Source organism: Clupea harengus, chromosome 6 (genome assembly GCF_900700415.2).
Source record: "Clupea harengus chromosome 6, Ch_v2.0.2, whole genome shotgun sequence".
In the NCBI taxonomy this organism is placed as follows: Eukaryota; Metazoa; Chordata; class Actinopteri; order Clupeiformes; family Clupeidae; genus Clupea; species Clupea harengus.
In genome coordinates, this window is record NC_045157.1 from 6558552 (window position 1) to 6567879 (window position 9328).

The 9328-nt window shown below is 40.1% G+C and overlaps 1 long non-coding RNA gene across 1 annotated transcript in view; it reads left to right on the forward strand.

Moving 5' to 3' along the window:
- LOC116220698 overlaps nt 1-1300 on the forward strand; it is a 27201-nt gene extending 25901 nt beyond the window's left edge. Inside the window, exon 3 of the long non-coding RNA XR_004163799.2 lies at nt 1175-1300. This is a non-coding gene — a long non-coding RNA (uncharacterized LOC116220698). The remainder of the gene's footprint in view (nt 1-1174) is intronic.
- The last annotated feature ends 8028 nt before the right edge of the window (nt 1301-9328 follow it).

Below are 9328 nucleotides of genomic sequence, written 5' to 3' on the forward strand. Positions count from 1 at the left end.
TGTTCACAGACCATTGCAACAGGATTGTCCATCTGATTGACATGCAAATTTAACCAGAAACTAAGTTCATGCTAATATGCGTATGACTTGGAGACTGGAGCCTAGTCCCCAAAGACATCACATGTCTTTTCAACAGGAAGTGGTTCTTCTTTGACGCACAACTATTTAAGTCTTTCACGGCGCATTGTATGTTCTTGAACCAAAGCCATTCATCTGTGTGTGTTGTCTTTAGTTGGCTAGGTTGTCACTTAGTGCACAGACAAATCTAGCAAGAAACTCATACTGTTTGAATAATGCTTTGGATATTTATAATCCCTTTCATGCACATGTGTAAGTTCATTTAAAGTATTATAATTTTTATTTTTTTGAAGTTCTGTTTGGTAAGTTAATTGGTGTTTCTGGGTCTAATTTCTGATGCAATGCTTTGACTACTACAGCATGAAATTGACTGACATGCTTTACCCTCATACTTTTCTAGACAAAGCACATGATGTTGTTCAATTAAATCGAGTAACAGAAGCTGCACCTGGAGATAGTGTGACTTTATATTGCTTTTTCTCTGCGGCTTTCGAAAACGAAGCACTGTCCTGGTACAAACAAACACTGGGACAAATGCCTTTTTTTGTGGCTAAGTCGTTTGGTGCTACTTCATCCTGGGATCCTTTGTTTTCTGAAGACTTTCAAAATGGACGGATGAACATGCAGCGGTCTGATGGAGTATTTAATCTGACTATCGCAAAGATCACATCATCTGATGAAGCAACATATTACTGCACATGGACAGTGTATCAACAGGTTAAATTTGGAAATGGAACGTTTTTGTCTCTCAAAGGTAATACACGTGTGTTTCAACAGAACACCCCAACATTTCAGGAGTTATGAGACATTTCACTTACTTTTATATTCACTATTTTCTTTAAAATATAGGTTTTAACCACAGCTTTAATGAGGATAGAGCGTTCGTCTGCGCAGTGGCCAACTGTGGACAAATGAACACTGAAAAGAAGACAGCTTTGAACACAGGTATTTGTTTTAATCAAATATTATTATTGCAGATGAGGAACATTGTTGCAGCATGTAGCAGCATTAACAGATGACTTGACGCATGTTATTTTATGATGTGCCACTTAGAGGTGTCTTTACATACAGCCTGTTGTTTTCTGTTGTTTTTCAGAAAAAGCTGTGGATCCTGTTGTTTATGGGTTGGCTGCTGTGTTGGGACTGTGTTTTGTGCTCATATGTTACTTGGTCAGTTTAATTTACCAAGACAGGAACCACAAACATGACAAAGGTATATCATCTGTGATAATAGCTATTATAATGCATTACATGAGCATGTCTCAGTTAGCAATGTCATGACTACAAGTAGAAAAAAAAAACTTTGAAATGTTGATCAAATGACCTGAATATGCACTTGCAGTTACATTAACTGTTTTTTAATCTGACGTACATCTCCAGTTTTCTCAGATAAGGCTTCAGGATTGTGTCATATTTTTTAGTATTTTATTTTTGTTTAGAATTTATCACCTAATTATTTTCCCTACATACAGGCTACAACAATGGAGATGGCCTTGATCATATTACGGAACAGATGCCAGTAAGTTTTATATTATCTGTTTTCATGTCAAAGACAATTCCTGTCAAAGACAAAACTGTTAGATATATAATTACAATGCCATGCTTGTTTCCATTAGATCTCGATGAGTCCAGATGGAAATGTCTTCACATCTGTTATCTACAAAATCAAGAACCTCTAAGTGTCTGCAAAGCAATGAAATGCTGCCCTTTCAGCTTTCATATCTACTAACTGCTCCACCAAGTTAGCCACCAAGACACACACATGCACACGCACTCGCACACACGCACGCACACACTACATACTGCTACACCCTCTTTGTTACCTACATGTTATCTTATGTCATTTGGTAGTTACTGATGAACATGGATTTTGCATGGTACCATTCCTTGACTGCTGTACATAGAGAGCTGTATTGTGACCACATGCTACAGTGCAAAAGTGCCCTTTCTGTTGAATGAAAACTTTCAAAATACAAATGTTTTGTGCCCGTTGAAATGTACTCTTCAGTTAAATAAAGAGGTGAATCTATTTTCCAATAACTGTGCGTGCTGCAATGTTTGATTCAAGTCAAAAACTGGCAAAAGGGACAGGCGAGACTCCTTAATGCTCTTTCAAATCTACACAGCCTTTATTCTTCCTGATTCTTACCATGTGTGCAAAGCATACCTCAAACTTTTTTTTATTGTCAAAATTGACACACTGTGTTTTTGTATACACATTGCTTTACATTTCTCCACCTAACTTCTTAATGTTTGCATAATGTCATAATTCAACAATGACAACAACAACAATAATAATAGGTTTGTTGTCAAATTTTTGCATTACATGACAAATGCATGGTTTCAGACTTAAATTGAGACCATTGCAGGCATCAATATTAGTTCTTTACACATTACTTCAGGAGTTTGCAATTTATAGTCCTGATTAAATATTCTTATTTTGTTTGTGATTCAAACTATATATCAACAATTTTGGAACAGAACACACATTAAGTATCAGCTCACAATCAATAATGCATATCAAGTTCTTCCAGAATCATTGTAAAGAACATGCATTTATACAGATTAGGCCTATGTGGTGTGAGCATAAATGCACGTGTATCTACGTTCTCAGAAAACACTTCCTCAAACTGTTCAAAAAGAAGAGGCGAATGTAACACTGAGGTTAGAGATTATCTCATCCGGCGAGGTAAGACAGGATGACTGAAATGTTTGTGTCTTTACTGATCATTGTGCACATCACCCAAAGTTAGCTTCATTAACATGATTATAGAAACCACTGGATATGTTTTTCAATACACATACAATGCATGACAAAAACAAAGGTAGAGTCATTTATGAGATGGCCAGGCAAAACATTCCCCTAACGACTAAGTATTTACCTGGTAAATATATGGCAAATCATTTTATATTATTGGGTAATTACCAATGGTAATACAGTAGGTCGTAAGTTTGTCCATTTGTGATTTTTTTTGTAACTATACTTAGATTACAGGTCTGCGCCTTCCTTTGTTCAAAATGTACAGCACCTCGTGGCAGTTGAGGTTTAGTTTGTATGTGTGAGAGCGTGTGTGCGTGTGCCTGTGCCTGTGCCTGTGTGCGTGTGCGTGTGCGTGTGCGTGTGCGTGTGCGTGTGCGTGTGCACGTGTGAGTGTGCGTGTCTGTGTGTGTGAATGTGTGTGTGTGTCTCTGGGGGGGGGGGGTGTTAAACCACAGATATGCATGTACGCTGTATTCTTCTTGATGTTTTCCACTCTGAGATGTTTCTGTTGCTGACCTGACAAAGCCCTTCTCAACCACCTGAGAGAGCAGACATGTGCTCTCTCACTTTTAGCCCTCTCTTAATATTTATCATAGTGATTTCAGCTTGCTTTAATGTAAATAAATAATTTGTACGTACATTTTCTGCTTTGTACCAATTTTTCAATTTCATATACATTGTTTGACAGATATTATACACAGTGTCTTGTGTGTGAGGTGTAATTCACTGTTGTTCAAAATTGTCAAATAATCCATGTTTGTAATAGTTTATGTTGTATTTTCTATGCGCTGAACCACAATTCTCATTTCCAGCAGAATGTTGAAGCGACACATTACTGATCTATGCACACCAACCTGTACATTAAGCACCTCAGGCCTGGAGTAGGTTAGTTATGGATCGAATGGATGTCGATATTGACACAGGAATGTTATTGTCTCCACTCCAGTCAGATACCTAAAAACATTTGGGGCTTTTCAGAAAGCAAAGGGGGTTTGAGCACCAGAAGCCACCTGATTTCATTTTAGGGTCTTTTTACAAACATACACGAAACGACTCGACACATGGAATACATTGAATTGAATGCGTATTGTGTGTTATATGACTTAAAAAAACTGACCATTTATGTTTTTGTGGACGTGTGTCTGTCGCTCTCTCTGTGTGTGTGTGTGTGTGTTTGTGTGTGTGTGTGTCTGTGAGTGTGTGTGTGTGTGTGTGTGTGTCTGTGTGTGTGTGTGTGTGTGTGTCATCACACTGTGTGTTGCATGCCCCACTTAGCTCACTGTCCCACTTTGTTGATCATGCTCTCTGTCTCTCTCTCTCTCTCTCTCTCTCTTTGAGGCCCTGTCCCCCTGCTCTGCATCCTGTTCTCATGTTTGTTTCTCAGAGCGCTGCTTTCTGTGCACCACTCTCACACCTTGAGCGCTACGGCTTGACCACAGAGGATTCTCAGCCCCAGCCATTATTATGCAGGGCTGTTATTTCCCAGAATCAGCCTCACCTCACTACCCCCTACTGCTGTTTGTGCTTTCAACATGATGCATCAGCCCACTGACCTCAGACCTGCGTGCACAGCAATAGACTTAAAGAGCACGGCTGAGGAGACCAGGGCAATACAACTGTAATAAACAACAAAAGAAAAGACTGCAGAAAGACTGAAAACCACACAGGGTCTAGAAGTTTCCAGCCACCAACTTTCTTACTATCAACAATGTTATTCATATCATGGTGTCTCAGCAGACTGGTTGCAAACACCAGTGGAAACTTCACACGTCTCTCATTACAGAGACACACCAGGACCCTGCAATCACCCATCACTAAGGCTCCAGTCTCACTGAGCACATTTACAGATGTTTCTGGCCTTCTACTTCTGCTTGTCCACCTTAGTAATAGTATAATTTTAAAAAGTGTGTGATTTTCTTTACTCAGTACCATATTCATATTTAGATAATGAGCCTGTGGTTTTACATACTAGGCTGCAGGCCAATAGTCTTGACAAGCAGAACAGGCAGCCTTCTGCCTTGGCCTGGATGACTGTATGCTCCTTTATGCTGTCCTTCACAAGGCAGGAGGCAATAGAGACTGTGCATTATCCTATACTTGTGAGTGATTCACCTAACAAGCTTATATACATGTAAACATGAGTGGAAATGAAATTATCATCAATAGGTTACACTGTATAGTACAGGTTGTTTAACAGCATTACAAATGTAAAAGACCTCAGACTCCATTTGTAAAATGGTAAGTATGTCCATTGCTACTGCAGACATTCCAAGTAAAATGTTGTTTGATAATTATCATTGGTAATTCATCTCTATGATTTCAGAAAAGCATGCATGTTTTCTTGAGAGGAAAAGTGAAAACATTTCAGCAATGTTGTAATATTGTGTAGCAAGCAAATAGCCATGATCTGGTATGTTTTTTACATCTTTCTGTGAGGGAGCGAGAGAGAGAGTGAAAAAAGAGACATTTTATTTAAGTGAGGAGACCACCCATATGTCTCAGTGTGCGTGTGTGTCTGCGCTTGTCTGTGTGTGTATGTGTGTGAGTCTGTCTCTGTCTCTAAGAGAAGGAGAGAGGAAGAGGGAGTGACAGAGAGAGTATGATTCTAGCAGCTGAGCTCTTGATTACTAGCGCCAAGAGGCACATTTCTTCGCAGAGCTCTAAGTACACAAAGGCCTTTAACGTAATGCAGCTGTGAAAGACCGACTGGTCACCCCACGTTATTAGGATGTGGCGACTGGACTTGGTGAAGATGTCGGGACAAACACAGCACAGGAGATGGTAGCTTTCTTATAAAAAAATATATATATTTACAAGGGCTCTAGCAGCCCAAGACATGTGCCCAACCATACAACAAACCAATCCACATACCGGTCGTACTCACAGGTACTGCAGTACTCTGCACCCTGGGCACTTGCTTGTCTTACTTAGGCCCAATCACAGGCACCTGTTCGGCCCAAGCCAAGCACCAAACCTAGGCACAGAGACTAACTTGAAACTAAGTACATCAACTGGCCGTAGAAACAAAATACCTACATACACTAAACAAAACACAAGGCACACCAACACGGTACAGAGACAAGGCACACAGACAGCAGAACCAGGCATACAAAACAAGGGAACAAAACAAAGCGAACAGTGTCCACACATCTAGACACGTACTGTTCCACCTCACACCAGTAAACAGGGAAAACAGTACACCTGTTTCTCCCCAAAGTTCTGTCGCCATGCTGTCAAATGCCTCTCTTGGCAAAGTCTCTCTTCCAGTCCTCTCATCAGGCACCCTTTAAATACGCTGGCCACTCGGCTAAATTAGTCCAATCAATTGTCCTTGGACTCATCCATTGTTGTGGGGGGAGCCCGGACTCAACCATTGTGGTGGGGGAGTCCACCCCACACCAGGGCCAAATTCCTCATGAGTCAGAGTGAGAAGGGGAGGGAATTTCACCTTCTCACAGCAGCTCATATGAAACATGAGGCATTAAAGACTCCTGTCAAGCCGAGAGAAGTTCTAACAATACTGTTCAACATCAGACTGCAGCGATGATTGGAGATTTGAATCTGTCTGTTATCAATGCTTTCTTTTGTCTTGCTCTGTTATTATTACTGTACTTTTTGATTGACAGTAGATGTTCATTGCTTCAGCCCCCCCCCCACCCACCCCCTAATCTCTCCAATTACATGTCACTGTTTGACTTTTCCATTTATGACTCAATGCTGCCCCCTGTGCCTTTGACTGCTGTCTCAGAACATTTTGTCATTGCCAGAAGAGGGCAGCATGACACTGTAATTCAGCACAAGGCCTTTCATAATAAGTGGCAAGCTGTACATTAAATGTCCCTCTCTAAAGACTATGCAGAGGGCAAATAGTATATGATAGCACTTTTGACATTATGGACTGAAGAGGATATGTCTGATGAACATTGTATGTGTCACATTGTAATGAAATTGACTCACATGATAGAACCACCATCCTCTTTGTGTGCACTGTAGCTGACCAGCCAAACAGGTTTAGTCAATAAAGTCAAACACAAGAAAAAGGAATGATTCAATTTATAGTCATTGATGGTTTTAAAAAAAATCAGTATTGTCTTTGAATTGAATTTTGTGGGTACCCAATCTGACATTGTCTAAAGAGAATGTCCATTTCTGTTTGCCTAAATAAAGCCTCTGTCCATGGTGCTGAAAATTCTGAAAACCCTCCAGGTTTTCTCTTCGGAAGCACCTACATACTACATAATACATACACACACACACACACACACACCCCCCCACATACACACACACACACACCCACCCCCCCCCCCCCCCCACACACACACACACACACAGACTCACAAACACACACACACACACACACACACACACACACAAAATGTACTTCCATTAACATGTTGTATTTATTATTAAGAATCAATGATTAGTATAACATTATTAATTTCATAGCATGCGCTTTATTTATTTACATCCAAACAAGCTGGAATGACTATGATAATATTAAGAAAGGGCTAAAACAGAGTGTGCATGTCTGCTCTCTCAGGTGGTTGAGAAGGGCTTCGTCAGGTCAGCAACAGGAACATGTCAGAGTGGAAAACATCAAAAAGAACATAGCGTACTTGCGTATCTGTGGTTTAACACACACACAGACACACACACACAGACACACACACACACACACACACAGACACACGAGCATGAATGCACACAGAGACATGAATGCACACAGAGACATATCTCTGTCTTCATCTCTCTCTCTGTCACACACACACACACACACACACACACACACACACACACACACACACACACACACACACACAGACACACATACAGACACACAGACACACACACTCTCTTACACACACACACACACACACACACACACACACACACACACACACACACACACACACACACACACACACACACACACACACACACACACACACACACACACACACACACACACACACACACACACACACACAGACACACACACACACACAGGCACACACACAGTAGAGGTTCACAGTAGACCCCACATAGTGCTGATCTGCTCAGAGTTAACTAAATTGGGTTAAAAAGAAGCCGCTCTCCATTCTGTGACTGGGAGTGACATGAAGAGAGAATAAACTTTGAGCAAAGTCTACAAACCAAATGAATCAGCAGCGCCCCCTTTGGAATATTCTGGAGCATGACAGCCTAAACAAAATCATAGAGCTGCTTTACTAGTAGTACAGTGCTGTGAATCTGAAAACAGCAGAGACTATAGATAGTGAATGTGGATGATAGTAAAACCATGACGATCAGTTTTGCTGAATATTTTAGTTTATTGCTTTTCCAGCTTCAGGCAACAAGGCGTCATCAGAGTTTTCCAGATCACACTTTAACCCCTAAATTTAACACTGAATTAAGCTTCAGCTCACAAAGGTCATACGTAGGTCACATATGTAAAATGTCAATTATAAGTGGGCCTTGCATACCTCTTCACCAGGAAATGATGGTTCGGCACTTTGTTTTCTTCTTTTTCTGTCTGCTCATATGTGTGGCATGCACTGTGTGCTTTGTAGTGAAAGACATGTAATGATTTGTCAAAGGTCACATACTAAATTATTTTAACCTAGGGTTAGTGACAATGTGTTTGAAATGACCCTGATGAAGGCGTGTAACTGCCAAAACATTGGTTTTATAAATTGATATGCATTGAAGTTCAGGTGTTTGATTACCTTTTTAATTTTCTAGAACCGCTCGCGATTCGATTAACACCTAAGCTCTTCAGGTGTGCGTTTACCTCCTTATGAGTTACAAATCGTTGGACAAATCCCACAAAAAGCTCTTGAAGACCCAACTCTTTAGAGAGCAGCTCCTTTCCTCTTCCTTCCTCTACCTCTCCTTATCCTTCCTCTAATGCTATCTCCTCTAACTAGTACTTAACTCGCACTTTGTAGTTACATTCCTGCACTTTTTTATTTTTTATGTAAAGTAGTATTTATTGTTACACTAGGTCTCTATTGCTTGTGGCTTGATTGTCCTTTGTACATCACTTTGGATAAAAGCATCTGCTAAATTACTAAATGTAAATGTAAAGACATTTGTCAGTTTATTATGTTCACAGACCATTGAAACAGGATTTTTCATCTGATTGACATTTCACCAGAAGCTAGGTTCATGCTAATATGTGTATGACTGGTAGACTCAAGCCTAGTCCCCAAAGACATCACATGTGTGTTAACAGGAAGTGGTTCTTCTTTGACGTACACCTATTTAAGTCTTTCACTCCCCATTGAGTTTACTTGAAACAAATTCATTCATCTGCGTGTGTTGTCTGTAGTTGGCTAAGTGTCACTTAGTGCACAGACAAATCTTGCATGAAACTCATACTGTTTGGATAATGCTTTGGATACTTATAATCCCTTTCATGCACATGTGTAAGTTCATTTCAATTATTATTATTTTCATTTTTTTTTATTTAAGATTTTTTTCTGTTTG